Raw genomic sequence first — 16,177 nt, forward strand, 5'->3', positions numbered from 1 at the left:
TTTCACTTTGTTCTTTGCAGTGTTATGGCTCCCATAGGGGGCTATAACACTGCACACACTGATCTTTTACACTGTTCACTGTAAAGCCATAGCTTTGCATTGATCAGTGTTATAGGCGGTCAATTGCTCAAGCCTGAATCTCAGGCTTGGAGCAATCAATCGCCGATTGTATGCGACAGAGACAGGTGAGGGGACCTCCGCTTGCGTGCTAGCTGATCGGGACATTGCAATTTTATCGCAATTTCCGCGATCAGCCCGACTGAGCTGCCGGAAGCTTTTACTTTCATTTTAGATGCGACGATCAATTTTGATCGCGGCGTCTAAAGGGTTAATAGCGCATGGCACAACGATCGGTGCCGCATGCTATAAGCCCAGGGTACCGGCTATCATTAGCCACTGGGACCAACCCAGTATGATACGGGATCACGGCGGGACCCCGCATTATATACCGGGACCGGGCGCAGGGCGTACAGGTATACCATGCATCCTTAAGAGGTTAACCTCATTTCATGCAGCCAGGGACAATATGTCATATAAAGTAAACAAAATTTTAATTAATTATACTCATCATTTGCCCAATACCATCGCTACAGTGCAGCATGGTGGTGGTAGCATTATGCTGGGGAAAGGGGGGGGGCATTCAGAGACTGGACAGGAAGACTGGGCAGGGTTGGGTGAAAGCTGAATGGAGCAAAGTACAAATATGTTCTTAAATGGGCACTGTCAGATACAAAAACTTTTGATATGCTGTAAAGCATGTAAAACCAATAGGTTTTGCAATTGCTTTCATTAGAAAGTTTTCAGTATTTCATACCGAAAAAGCCAAACAAGTGCCCCCCCCTGCCTGCTTGGACATATACTAGTCCTGTTGTGTCCATGCATCATCACCTATGTCATGGACACACTTCCTTGATTGACAGCTGTGAGCGCAGGGCTCACAGCTGGAGGGAAAATCCTCCCACTGTCAGCTTGTGTCCCGCTACTGTCAGTGAGGAAAATCTGGGAGTTGTAGTTTTGCTAATGCTAGGGGAGATGTGAGCAGACAGCATACTGAGGGAAGGGGCGGAGACCTGCACAGTGAGGCCACGCCCCCTACCTTTGAGAGGAATTCAGACTAGTGAGCTAAATTAAAAGTGTAATGAAAAAATAAATAAAGGTGCTAGACTCATAAAAATGTACATGGTCAGGATTAGGTACTGAGAGATATATAAAAAAAATTTTTTTTTTTTTTTGGATCTGACGGGTACGCTTTAATAAATTCTGATCCAGAGTGCTCCGGTCCTCAGAATGAGAAGAATGTTAACCATTCAACAAGACAGTGACCTAAGCACATAGCCAAGACCAAACAGGGGTGGCTTATGGACCACTATGCCACAGTGCAGCAGAGGAAGTTGTATAGTTCTTTTCTGTCTGAACACAGTGCTCTCTGCTGACACCTCTGTCCGTGACAGAAACTGTCCAGAGCAGGAGAGGTTTACTATGGAGATTTGCTCCTACTCTGGACAGTTCCTGATACGGACAGAAGTGTCAGCAGGGCACACTGTGGTTAGACAGAAAAGAACTACACAACTTCCTCCGGAGCATACATTTGCCAATAAGTACTGGAAGGATAAAGATTTTTATAAAGAAGTAATTTACAAATCTGTTAAACTTTCTGGCACGAGTTGATTGGAAAACATTTTTTTTTCCATTTGTTTTCCACAGGAGTAACCCTTTAACCCCTTAAGGACTCAGCCCATTTTGGCCTTCAGGACTCAGACAATTTAATTTTTACATTTTCATTTTTTCCTCCTCACCTTCTAAAAATCATAACTCTTTTATATTTTCATCCACAGACTAGTATGAGGGCTTGTTTTTTGCGAGACCAGTTGTCCTTTGTAATGACATAACTCATTATATCATAAAATGTATGGCGCAACCAAAAAACACTATTTTTGTGGGGAAATGAAAAAGAAAAATGCAATTTTGCTAATTTTGGAAGGTTTTGTTTTCACGCCGTACAATTTATGGTAAAAATGACGTGTGTTCTTTATTCTGAGGGTCAATACGATTAAAATGATATCCATCATTACATACTTTTCTATGATTGTTGCGCTTAAAAAAAATTACAAACTTTTTAACCAAATTAGTACGTTTATAATCCCTTTATTTTGATGACCTCTTACTTTTTTATTTTTCCGTATAAGTGGCGGTATGAGGGCTCATTTTTTGCGCCATGATCTGTACTTTTTTTGATACCACATTTGCATATAAAAAACTTTTAATACATTTTTTATAAAAAAAAATTTAATACAATGTATTAAAAAAGTAGCAATTTTGGACTTTTTTTTTAATTTTTTCGTTCACGCCGTTCACCGTATGGGATCATTAACATTTTATTTTAATAGTTCGGACATTTAGGCACGCGGCGATACCAAATATGTCTATAAAATTATTTTTTTACGCTTTTTGGGGGTAAAATAGGAAAAAACGGACGTTTAACTTTTTTATTGGGGGAGGGGATATTTCACTTTTTTTTTACTTTTACATTTTTTTACATTTTTTTTACACTTGAATAGTCCCCATAGGGGACTATTCATAGCAATACCATGATTGCTAATACTGATCTGTTCTATGTATAGGACATAGAACAGATCAGTGTTATCGGCTATCTTCTGTTCTGGTCTGCTCGATCACAGACCAGAGCAGAAGACACCGGGAGCCGGAAGCAGGAAGGTGAGGAGACCTCCGTGCGGCGTTCTGAATGATCGGATCCCCGCAGCAGCGCGATCATTCGATCCGATCATTCATTCAAATCGCGCACTGCCACAGATGCCGGGATCTGTATTGATCCCGGCACCTGAGGGGTTAATGGTGGACGCCCGCGAGATCGCGGGCGTCGGCCATTGCCGGCGGGTCCCTGGCTGCGATCAGCAGCCGGGATCAGCCGCGCATGACACGGGCATCGCTCCGATGCCCGCGGTTATGCACAGGACGTAAATGTTCATCCTGGTGCGTTAAGTACCACCGCACCAGGACGTACATTTACGTCCTGCGTCCTTAAGGGGTTAAAGTAACCCAAAAGCCTCTAATAGATGCTTGATTTTGAGTTTAAAGCAGAATGGGCAAAGATGACAGACAAGGGAGAAAAAGGCCCCACATAGCTAAAAACCTCCAACTGCACCATAACAACAACAAACCACACTAGACAGAATAAAGCACAAACAACACTGTGAGTAGCAATTCCAGAATATTTATTTACTTTCAATTGTTTTTTTTATTGTTTTTAAAAAGGCATGAAGAACATGTGTACATATCAATAAAGCAGTCACAGCTGCACATATACATCCAGGATATTTATTTGATTGCATTTTCCCAATTATAATAATATGAACGTTAAATACTCTTCTAATTGAAAAATTTGATATAATGTTTCACTGATACTACAGGCCAATAATTCTATTTTAATGATAATTATATTCATATTTTGTAGTATTAATGAACAGTAATTCAATATGATTACAAATGATTTTGCTTGGTTATGGCTAAATTCATTATATGTCAGCATGTCTTAATTTTAATGTACAGTAATTATATTTTCTCACATGAAAAAAGGGAATTCTCAGCTGATTAATGCTGTCATGTATTTCCATACACTATATAATGATGAAAGAAGATTATTGGGGCATTAACTATTTACCTGCAGATCTGAAAAAAGCTATCCAGCCCTTGGTGTACCAGCTAACTACAGGTTATGGTAATGTCACGTCAGACAAGTTGAGGAGAAGATTCACGTGAGGTGCCATTGGAATTGGAATTAATTAAATTTCAGATAAGCAGTAAAGCTATAAGGGGACATTGCTTAGCATTGTGGACTTAGAGTACTTTGAGGTTCTAGCTTAACCCCTCAAGGACTGGACCAATTTTATTTTTCCATTTTAGTTTTTTCCTCCTCGCCTTCTAAAAATCATAACTCTCTTATATTTCCATCCACAGACCCATATGAGGGCTTGTTTTTTGGGTCACCAATTGTGCTTTGTAATTACATCACTTATTTTACCATAAAATGTACAGCGCAACCAAACAAATATTATTTATGTGGGAAAATTGAAAAGAAAACCGCAATTTAGCAAATTTTGGAAGGTTTTGTTTTCACGCTGTACATTTTACGGTAAAAATGACATGTTTTCTTTATTCTGTGGGTCAATACGATTAAAATGATACCCATGATTACATTATTTTCTATAATGGCACCGCTTAAAAAAATCTCAAACCATTTTAACAAAATTAGTATGTTTGAAATTGCCCTATTTTGACCACATATAACTTTCAAATTTTTCCGAATATGGGGTAATATGAGGGCTCATTTGTTGTGCCATGATCTTTTGTTTTTATCAGTACCACTTTTGCTTACGTTTTACTTTTTATAAATTTTTTATAAAAAATTTTTTTTTATAAAATGTGACAAAAAAGAAGCAATTTTGGACTTTTTTTTTATTATTTTACATTTACGCTGTTCACTGTATGGGGTAGTTAACAATGTATTTTAATAGTTCAAACTTTTACGCATGCGGCAATAACAAATTTGTGTATTAATAATTTTTTTTTACGCTTTTTGGGGGGTAAAATGGGAAAAACGTTTTACTTTTTATTGAAGGAGGGGATTTTTCAAATTTTTTTACTTTTTTATTTTACATTTTTTTTACTTTTCTTTTTACACTTTTTAATATCCCCATAGGGGACTATTCGTGGCAATTAGTTGATTGCTAATACTGTTCAGTGCTATGTATAGGACATAGCACTGATCAGTATTATCGTTGATCTTCTGCTCTGGTCTGCTCGATCTCAGACCAGAGCAGAAGACCCTGGGAGACAGCCGGAGCCAGGTGAGGGGACCTCTGGCCGCCATGCTGGATGATCGGATACCCGCAGTAGCGCTGCAGGCGATCCGATCATCCATTCAAAGTATCGCACTGCCGCAGATGCCGTGATCTGTATTGATCACGGCATTTGAGGGGTTAATGGCGGACATCTGTTCTGATAGCAGCCGGGACCTGCTGCGCATGTTGCGAGCACCACTCTGGTGCTTGCAATCATGGCGGGGCGTAAACGTAAGTCATGGTGCGTTAAGTACCACGTCACCATGACGTACATTTACGTATATATTCGTTAGGGGGTTAAGGACTGCTACCAATGTTATATGTTGACATGTCATAGAGTCATTGTAATTTATTCCTTATTATGGTTAATTTAAGTTTCTATCAAAATACAATTTTCCATTATATCAAGAAATAGTACAGGTTAAGCATATTGTTCATCTCTAGGGGACTGGCTTTAATGCTTAAAGGGTTACTCTAGTGGGAACACTTGTCCCCTATCCACAGGTTCAAGATAAGTATTTTAACCCAGTGGTTGAAGCCCCGGCAATCTCGTGAATAGGGACCAGACTCTCCTGTTGATAGGGAACAGTGGGTCAAACATGCACACCTCCATTCCATTCATTCTCTATAAGCTGCTGGAGCTGAGAAATAGCTATTCTCTGCTATCCATGTCAGTTTCCGTAGATAATAAGTAGCTGTGCACATGTTCGACCTACTGCTTCATTTCTGCAGAGTCGAGTTTCCGTTTGTAAGATCATGGAGGTACCAGTGGTCCGATCCTCTGCGATCTGACACTTTTTCTCAGTAAGTGCTTGCAGTCGGAAAACCCCTTTAAAGCGTAATTCCAATGTTGGTTTGGATGTAGGATACTTGTTAACCTTCGCGCCAACAACATTGCTGGGAGATTTAAACAGGTATCCTGCTGCCAGACCAACATTGGAGTTACAGCTTATTAAACCACTCAACCCAAAGAAAGACCAGTCTCAAGCTAATTTTAGACACCTGAAATACTGACACTTTTTTTGCTTCTATATTATGGCTGCTCAACTGCTGGTCTAATGGTCCAAACTCAGGATCATCAGACACATTGTTCAGACCATCCATATTAAGATCTAATGGGCTGAACAAAAAAGCAGCATATATACAGTATGTCTATGTACATCGTGAATACATCTGTATTACATTCATCTGAAACCAGCCTTCAGAAAAATAAAGCAACTATAATGGTATTTTATCTCCATACAAGGAGCATATGGTACAAATACACCGCTTTAACAGTAGCAGAAAATTAGATGGGATGTGAAAAACCTGGCAAAAAAAAATTACAAAAATTCACATGAAAATTGATCTGGTGTGGGTTTGAAACGTCAGCATGTCACTTTATTGTAAAGATACGCTGCCAGTTTATAGTAATTTTTTAACCAAATTCTGCAATAACCTGTTGTGGGGTTGCAAAAAGGCTGCAATTGTGGATTTTACATACGATTTTACATTTTACATACGAATCGAATTTACTGTAAGTTCGCTCATCTCTAATTCCAACCTAATAGGTACACCCAATTTTAACCTTTTGCTCCATGCATTCCTCTGTAGCTGGATTATTTATGATCACAGTTTCTTTTAGTCATGGAAGCCATAGTGTGCCCATGAAGTCTTTCTCTTGGGATTTAGTTTATGCAAATGGCCATGTATATGTTTATACTTAACCTTGGTCCTAGTCGTGGGTATATATGATATGCTACCCACTGATGGAGTCAAAAGTTGCATTTTTAAACTTCAATAAAATATTTGATTTACCATTACTGCCCTTCAAAATTCACATTACATACGCATACATTAAATATATACGTTTAATATAGAAGATGCTCATATTAGAATAGTCAGATAACTGTTTTCACTGACCTTGATCTAGGAAGGTAAAATGTACAGAAATAACATGAATTCCCAAGAAGCAGAGTAACGCATTATACACATACATTTTATCTGCACTCATCAGAATGAGTAATGAGATAAAGGTCAATGCTGAATTAAATACACCTGTTTCATATATTTACTCTGAGATAACAGATAGCACATACAGTAAATATATGGGCTGTGATGTATCATTACAATTACAGATGGGAAAAACTATTTTGCTTGCAATGCATGTTGTCATTAGTTCCACATATGAGGGCCATTAAATGAGGCAATGTATCATGCAAAAAAACATTTGTTATCTATTCTTATTCTTGGAAACGCCAAAAGAACAATGTAGGCTGGTAGAAGGGAAAATCAATGTCATTTTTATGACATATGTTTATTAACATCATTAATTACTGATCCTTTTAATATTTACTGACTGTAACATATGTTTATAATAAAATTAAAACTTACGGACACCTTTAAAAAGCATTGTTCATTCTAGTTTTTTATCTAGAATGAACATTACATTTTTTCCATACAGCTTTATTAAAATTTTGCTTACTTTTTCCTCTCAAGCCTCTGTAGTTTTCTGTGTGAGCACTATTTTAAACAGACTATATAATTATTTCCTACAAACTATCTTTTGTGTTTTCTATCCTCTTATAGATGTACCCGGCACTATTACTACACAAATCACTATGTAGCTGGAATCCTCTGGCTGCTAGACCTTTCCAATGCTCACATATAAAGTAGAAGATATATCCAATGTAGATATGTAAAAGAATGGAGCACTCCCACGGTCTTGGTGTGGGAAACAGGCTTCTTTATTGTATCACAATCTGCAATGCATAGAATCCCATGCGGTGGAGCGGACAGGAACAGGTGAGGTGGGGGAGTGGGTTGGGCGACGGTCCATATCGTGCTATCAGCGCTTCGTCAGGCCCATAGCTTAATTACACAGGAGGGAGTGTTTATAAAGGTGAGGTATACAACAACCATGTATACATTTGGCGGAGTGACGCAAAAAAAATGCTAAAAAAAGAACTAAAAAATTAAATAAATCACAAGCATTTTAGTAAAAGACCCCCCCCCCCTTGCTCTTTCCTAAGTACCAGCTAAATGGTAGGAAATTTGTAATGAGGACTATTTCAGAAAGTTGCATGATCTTTTTGATTTTCTATTAAACTATATGTATATATAGAGACTGTGTGAATTGTATAGATTGTATATTTAGATTGTACAGTTCATAATATCATACTCATATATCATATAGAATAGCAGCAACAAAAATGCTTGGTAGCTGCAAATAGGTTCTAGAATCTCTTGTATTGGCAAATATTATTTGGAAAATAGACAAGTAAAGTATTGGGCTTCTAAAATATTTTATCCTATAGGATAAAAGATGACAATATGCAATTGTTAGTATTTTGGGGAGATTTATCAAAACCTGTGCTGAGCAAAAATGGTGCAGTTGTCCACAGCAACCAATTTCCACCCTTTTCTGAGTTTTCAACCCACTCCTGATTCTTGCTGAAAATACTGACCAAACACTGACTGATACTGTGTGAACCCAGCCTTAATTTTATTGTCGATCTTAACATAACAAACTAATTGGTCCCGGTCAATGAAGTTTCGAAACTGGTAACTTTAAAAAGTTGATTTATTTGTAATGTGACAAATAAGGCCATAAAAATCTTATAGACTGTATTTGTATGGGACAAATTAGTCTTACAGAATTGTCTTTCTCTTGTGTAATTTATTAAATCGCAGGTTCGCACCATTTTTATTTTCAAGAATGTTACAATTTAAACTTTAGTAACAGCACAAAAATCATACATTTAATAAAGAAGTTATGAATTTCATAAATATATTTGACTAAAAATGCATGAATCTGCCAAAAGCTTCTGCTCTTCACAATCTACCCTCTAGTTAATATTTAAATTCATGCTGATTTTCTAAAGCCAGGTTGTATTAACTTTTAAATTTATTCTGTTATGTCAAGACTTTGTTTATAACAAACAGGAAAAGTATTTTTACAATCTGTATAGTCATTACTGGAAACTGACAAATACACTAGCTTTTGGCTCCACTGGATTTTTTTTTGTCTTATCCTTGTCACTTCATTTGGATTAGTTAAAGTATCAAAGTGATTGACATTTATTTTGAAGTCAGATAAAATATGCAAATTTTAGTTGTTTGGTTGTTTGATACATTTATATAGCTTTTTACTGTAGCTGTATTTCTGAATACATAGAATTTTAGTCTGATTTGCCATTTTGGGCCATTCAGAAAGATTATTTTGAGGCACCGAAGTACCTCATCTCACGTATTTAGATTATTTAAATACTAATCCTATGATCCTGTGATATTCCACCAAAACTCCAATTTGTTCACTGGGCATGCACTCGCAGGCAAAAACCTTAAAGGAGAAATGCGGAGCAAACTTTTAAGTCCCCCTGTGCCCAGGCTGCAAAAAGTACAAAAAAAACTTTAACTCTTTAACCTTCTTATGTTCCCCCATTGCACCTATATCGGCATCTGGTTCCTCTGGCGCTGCTCGGCTCCCTGCTTCTTAGACTCTGAAACGTTACACTGCGGTTAGCGTATCGCCGGCAGCAGCGATGTCCCACCTTAGCCAGAGCGCACTGTCATGTAAGGAGCTCGGGCCCCGCCTTCTCCCTTCTGTCTGGGCTCCTTACATGACAGTGCACTCAGCCTATCACCAGCCGAGGCAGGACATCGCTGCGGCAGGCAATACGCTGACCGGTGTGGGATGTTCCAGACCTAGGAAGCAGGGAGCTGAGCAGCACCGGAGGAACAGGACACTGATATTGGTGCAAAGGGGAACTGTAGGAACGTGAGTTAAAGTTTCTTTGTTTTTTGTTTTTGCAACCCGGGCACAGGGGGACTTAAAAGTTATGCTCCGCCTTTCTCCTTTAACCTTGTGCAGCGTTGAACCACAGTTCTCTCCAAGCTGTTGTCAGAGCGGTATCTTGTTGTGAAGCTCTCATTGATTTCAATAGAAACTTCAGAGCAGAACTATGTGGAAAGAAGTGACGTGTCACTTCTTTTTCCATAGAGTTCTCTGTCTACCACTGACATCAATGAAATCTTTTTAGTTTATTTTTTAAACCGGTCAATCTTGCATAAGAATCAAAAGGTTAAAGGGGTTATGCAGGCTAAGAAAAACACAGTTGATTTCTTCCAAAAACAGCACCACACTTGTTCTTAGGTTGTATTGGGAATTGAAGTTCAGTTCCATTGAGGTGAATGGAGCCAAGTTGTAATAGCAAACACAACCTGAGGACAGGGTGATGCGCTTTTTGGAAGAAATTCGTTATTTTTTTATATTCATGGATAACCCTTTTAATCCCAATATAAACAAGCTTTTTACAGTCTTCTAGAATTTCTCTTGCAGTCTATAATTTAATGAGCCCCCAAATCCATGACAGTTAAATATCCCATCCCATAAAATTGTCACATATATGAAAAAAAAAACTATAAAACATAAACCATCTTATTAACACCACCATATTGGCACTCTCCAGAAAAAAGTGACCAATGCTTTCTATACTAATTACAGAAATTTGTAAGTTACCATTTATTTAGATCTGTGCCAATGGGGGATCTTTTTGCTGGTAGTGTATACTAGATATTTCAACATTATACCTCCAACATATAGCCGGCTATCAAGGAGATGCCACAATTGGTTCACTCCAAAGATATACACCAACAGCAGAACCAATTGTGTAAACTACTCAGTTTATTAAACATATATCAAAATACAGGACAGACATTTAAAATATAGGATGAAATATTAAAACAAAGGCACTGACATGACAATACAGAAAAGTGGAGATGGTATGGGAGGCACATCAACATGGAGTGCAGGGAAGCAAGTGATCATGGAAATAAACCAACAGTTAGATCACTCAAAGGAATCACAGGTTTAATGCAATGGTATAACTACTGACATAGAGTGATAGAGGGAAAGTACACAAAAAGAATGATCATATATAGGAATCTGAACCTAAAAAGAAATCAGCTGAGACAATGAGACATCCTGCCATGTGTGCTGCCAACCTACTAGCTCCAACCTCAACGTATGTTTCGCGTTGCCCTTCGTAAGATACGACCCCTGATGAAGCACAGCAGGAAACACACATTGGGGTTGGAGCTAGTAGGTTGGCAGCACACATGGCAGGATGTCTCATTGGTCTCAGCTGTTTTCATGTTTTGTTTCAGCTTCTTTTGTTGTACGTTCCCTCTATCACTCTATGTCAGTAGTTACACCATTGTGTTAAACCTGAGATTCCTTTGAGTGATCTAACTGTTGGTTTATTTCCATGATCACTTGCTTCCCTGCACTCCATGTTGATGTGCCTCCCATACCATCTCCACTTTTCTGTATTGTCATGTCAGTGCCTTTGTTTTAATATTTCATCCTATATTTTAAATGTATGACCTGTATTTTGATATATGTTTAATAAACTGAGTAGTTTACACAATTGATTCTGTTGTTGATGTATATATTTTAACATTGCGGATGAATATTGAGAAATATACTTCACATAATTGCATTGAATGTATTTTTTACCAGTATTTCTACCAGTCATTTACACACATTATAAAAAAGAAAGAAAAGGTCAATCAAAATACTCAGTAATGCACATCTATACTTGTATGGCATTTTTTTCCTAGATATTATATTAAAGACTTTATTGGGCATTAAATTGTAAGGCCATTGTCTTTAGTGGCTATTAGATCAATACAAGTCCATTTTCCTAAGCCATGAAGATGCTCTATACTTACTGAGAAGATGTAGTCTAGACTTATAGAAATTGTTTTCCTTTGATAGTGAGCAATTTTTGGATTTCCTACAGTATTGTAGAAAATCAAATCTGACCCCTTCTTACTGACAAACGCTGGATTTTACTAGTTCTATGCAGACCCACTACTCACTAAAAAAAAAGTCCTTCATGTAACCCTAAATAGTATGAATGCCTTCTCCTGGGAAGGATTTCAGCTCTGATGGGGTTTGGCATCTCTGATATTACACAAAATATCCCTAGATTTTATTTTTACTTCCTTGTAAAGGGCATTTTGCAGTGACTGAATATGAGCTGTCAGAGGCTTTCTATGTTTCCTAGTGCTAAAGCTGAGGGCCATTCCGTCACAATGCACTAGTATATCAGAGGGGTGTAAGCTATATCACAGTTGAATGCCCAAGTCATTAGGTGAAAACATATTTTATAGCTTTATTTCATTTTCTGCTTGTCATATAAAACATGGCTGGCAGGAAATCCTTGGGGTAACAGCAAAGGTCTTTTCAGTTATGTTCTGAACTATATGAGTGCAGCTCACAGAAAAGCAGAAGAGTCAATATGGTACTCATCTATAGTGGATTAAACATGTACGTTATATATGTAAGCACAAAATGATTTGAATTAATCGATATTACATTTATAATGTGTATAATAACTAAATATGGAAACATTTGCCAACAATGTAAAATGTTTTATTCAGTAATAATAGACTAAAGCAATGCCTAGGAAAGAAAATACATGTGTAAGTCAAACATTGCACCCTTAAATTTGGGGAACTTTACAAATAATAAGGGGTAAGAGTACATATAACACAAATGCAAGTCCAATAAAAATGAAATTGGAAATGACAGACTGATATAGAGGGAGAGAGGGCCCTGCCCGCGAGGGCTTGCACATTACAAAATACTTATTTCTAAACGCAACTAAAAACTATATTTGGTGATACCCTGTCAAGTGAGCTATATGATGAGTAAACAAGTTGACACCCAAAGACTGTCATGTGAATAATAATAATTATAATAAAAAAAATGTGAATATATAGCACCAACAAATTCCGCAGCACTTTGAGAATTCTGATAGCAGGTTGTTTTCAGTTGGCGTTCTTAACCAAATAGACATAAGCTGTATGTGTTGGTATAACAATGTTTGACTTATATATGTATACATTTTTTAGGTATTGCTTCAGTTTATTTCTAATGAATGACAGAATAAGCCATTGCTCACAAATTTTACCACATTTATTTTTTATACACTATTTGAAGCATACCTATCAATATACAATAAGTTTTTTGGGGGAATATCTAACCTTATACTGTACATTTTTGTACAGTCACACATGTGAATACTTGGGGAGGTTGTATTCTCTAGAGTAAGGAGTGCAAAGCGCTCAGAAACGTATGCAGTTTCTTTATTCATCTATTTAAGGCATTTAACATTTCAAAGAAAGAACGCTGAGTTAGCATTAACATTATAGTGCTATATACATAATGTATTCACCTGCATCAGCGCTGCTTTTCAGTAGGACTTACATTCCTGTGCCCTAGCTAAATTATAATAAATAAAGAACAATTTAAAAAAGGATCCCATCCAGGTAATGTACATCCATCATTTAAAACATTTTAAAAGCCTTTATTTAAAAGTGTTTACATGAATATAAGGCATAGTTAAGAATATTTAAATTTAGAATATATAAAATATGCCCTAATGTTTTAGCTCTAATCAATGGGATCTTCAGCAACTACTATTAAACAGGGGCCATGGGGATTTTAACATTTCCTCTGTACAATGCTAGTCTCAACTAGAGATGAGCGAGCCAAGCCCAGTGAACCCGGTCTCGCTGAGAACTTTAGGGTAAAATCAGTTTGCAGAACTTTTGAACTTTGCCAGGCTTGTCACACAAGCCTAGCATTGGCACTATTATTAGCTGAAGGGGTGAGGAACACATGGATGAGGAAGGGGGGAGGAACACATGGGTGAGGAACAAATGGAAGAAGTACTTGGGTGGTGGTGTACCTATCTCTTTACGATATACTGCTGTGAGGAACAATGTAAGCACAAGGAAAGACATCACCAGACCTGGCTAGAAGAATCATTAGTCCACCACTCGCTGCTGTCCACTTGCTACTACAAGAACTAGTCCACTACTGCCTGCTTTCTGCTGGCTACCACCATTACTACCAGTCTTACTACTTTTCTTGGCTTTTTATACAAATCATATCTCTTCTTTACCATTCCGGGACACCAACTTCCATAAAAGGAAAATACTGATTAGCCCCTGACTCCAAAACAAGGGATCGTTTTCTCAGCTTTTCATTCTAAAGCTTTTTTTTCTCACATTTTCGGACACCTGTTGCAACTCCCAAAAGGGAGAATTTTTGGACTTCTTTAAAAAGCCATTGGGTCTTCTTCATTTGTCAGCCACAAAACCCTTTGCAACACCCTTTTCAATATTTACAAAAGCTATTTCTTCAATATATGCAAGTTCTTCACTATTTGGAGACACCATCGCTAATTATGTTGCATGTGCCAAAAAGGGAGAATTCTTTATTAATGAAAAAGAAAATTTGCCAGGGCAATGCATATTTAAACAGGCTGTTAGTTACTTTGGGTTACTGAATGTGGCTGCAACTTTGACATTTTTTTAGGTCTTTTCAGTCAACTGGCTTCAGAAAGTTAAACAGATTTGTAAATTACTTCTATTTAAAAATCTTAATCATTCCAGTGTTTATCAGCTGCTGTATACTACAGAGGACGTTCTTTTCTTTTTGAATTTATTTTCTGTCTGTCCACAGTGCTTTCCAGAGCAGGAGCAAATCCCCATAGCAAACCTCTCCTGCTCTGGACAGTTCCTGACATGGACAGAGGTGTCAGCAAAGAGCATTGTGGACAGACAGAAAAGAAATTCAAAAAGAAAATAACTTTCTCTGTAGTAAACAGCAGCTGACAAGCACTGGAAAGATTATGTTTTTTTTAATAGAAGTAATTTACAAATCTGTTTAACTTCCTGGCACCAGTTGATTTAAAATAAATTGTTTTCCACAGGAGTACCCCTTTAATGTTTCAGTTTGAAAGTAAAACCAAGGAAAGTGTCTCAATGTGAAATAGTAATGAAGCCAATTGTGTATCAAGAGTTTACCTTAAAAAAAAGGTCATAAATTACACAAAAGCTCAGGCAAGCAATTTCAAAGCAATATGTTCCCTACTGAGAAAATCTTGTATGTGGGAAAACCTAAAACTCTAAACAATGCATTTATTTATGAAACTTTACAGTAGAAGCAAGTGCATGGATCAGTAATTTTAAACACACTTATTTTAAAGCACACTTAGAATACAGGGGCCTTAGTGCAGTGCTGGATACCCTGTGTTTTGGTTGACTTGGTCAAGCCATTTTTCTTAAAGGGGAATTTTGGTATAACATTTTTTGCAAATGTTGTTGGGACTGGAGTACAAAAAAGTCATACTAATCTACCTCAGCCCCCTGCAGCTCATGTTCCAGTGCTCTGGTCCCTTGTTTCTCACTTACTTGCCTTGCTTCTGAAGCTAGATGCCAGAGAAAGAACTGACTGCACAGACTCAGTAGTGTCTAATCTCATTCAGTGATTGACTAAGCAGACAGGTCCTGCTGAGACATCTGATCTGAAGCAGGGAGAAGCAGGGAGAATGGTGGACTTAAAGGCTTTAGAACAGAGGATTATTGTACCAGAATACCTCTTTAAAGGGGTTATCCAACTTTTTAAATATTGATGACTTATTTATCAGTTTGGCACGGGTCCAGCACCTCTTTGCCCAGCTATTTGAAGATGCCACAGTGCTCCTGTGAGTGCCAAAGCCTTTTTGTTTAAAGATGATAATCCTTGTATGCATCAAACTTTTTGTGATGATGGTACAAGCAACTGCAGTGCTGTCGTGTTCACTTGATAATGATGGTAACACAGATGATAGGCCATCAATTAAAAAAAGTCCAACTAGACATAGTGACAAGTGACATAGCCACTTTACATGACAGAACTGGGCCCGTCATTCTCATAGTTTGGAGTCCCATAGGTAGGACCTCCATCTACAAAGTACAGCCCTGTAGAGATATAGTACATTAAACAGAGATTTTCATAGTTATGAGCTGAACAGATGTATGAAGATCACACCTGTATGACCTATTTTTGTCCAGATATGTGGAATGCCATGGAGAGCTGGTTTACAAAATTGCTGAATTTTTGTTATGCAATGAATAACCTTTATTTGCTAATAATGGAAAACATGTTCTTGTAATAATAAAATAGATTTTTAATAAACACATAGAATCTCTTAGTTGCACAGATGAAACAAACATAATGTAAATGAAGTGGACTGTTTAGCCAACAGAGCATGAATTGTAAGGTTCTTCCCAAAAATAGTGCCTCCCCTTATCTGACATTCTAAAACTGTGGGGAATCACTCGTCTGTGTGACAACAAAGTCCCTAAATGTTGTTTTTTTTTTTTTTTACCTCAAGCTACAAATAAGGTGTTCAGAAATAGAACATCTGAATGCAGTGTGCAAGTAGCAAAATCCATGCGGTGCCCTATTTTAGTGCAACCTCATTTATTTCACTTGA

The 16,177-nt window shown here is 37.5% G+C and overlaps 1 protein-coding gene across 5 annotated transcripts in view; it reads right to left on the reverse strand.

Annotated features, from left to right (window-relative positions):
* SYT1 (synaptotagmin 1) overlaps window positions 1–16,177 on the reverse strand; it is a 608,991-nt gene that overhangs the window by 439,266 nt on the left and 153,548 nt on the right. The gene's annotated exons all lie outside the window — the stretch shown is intronic.

This window comes from Hyla sarda, chromosome 4, assembly GCF_029499605.1.
Source record: "Hyla sarda isolate aHylSar1 chromosome 4, aHylSar1.hap1, whole genome shotgun sequence".
Classification (NCBI taxonomy): Eukaryota; Metazoa; Chordata; class Amphibia; order Anura; family Hylidae; genus Hyla; species Hyla sarda.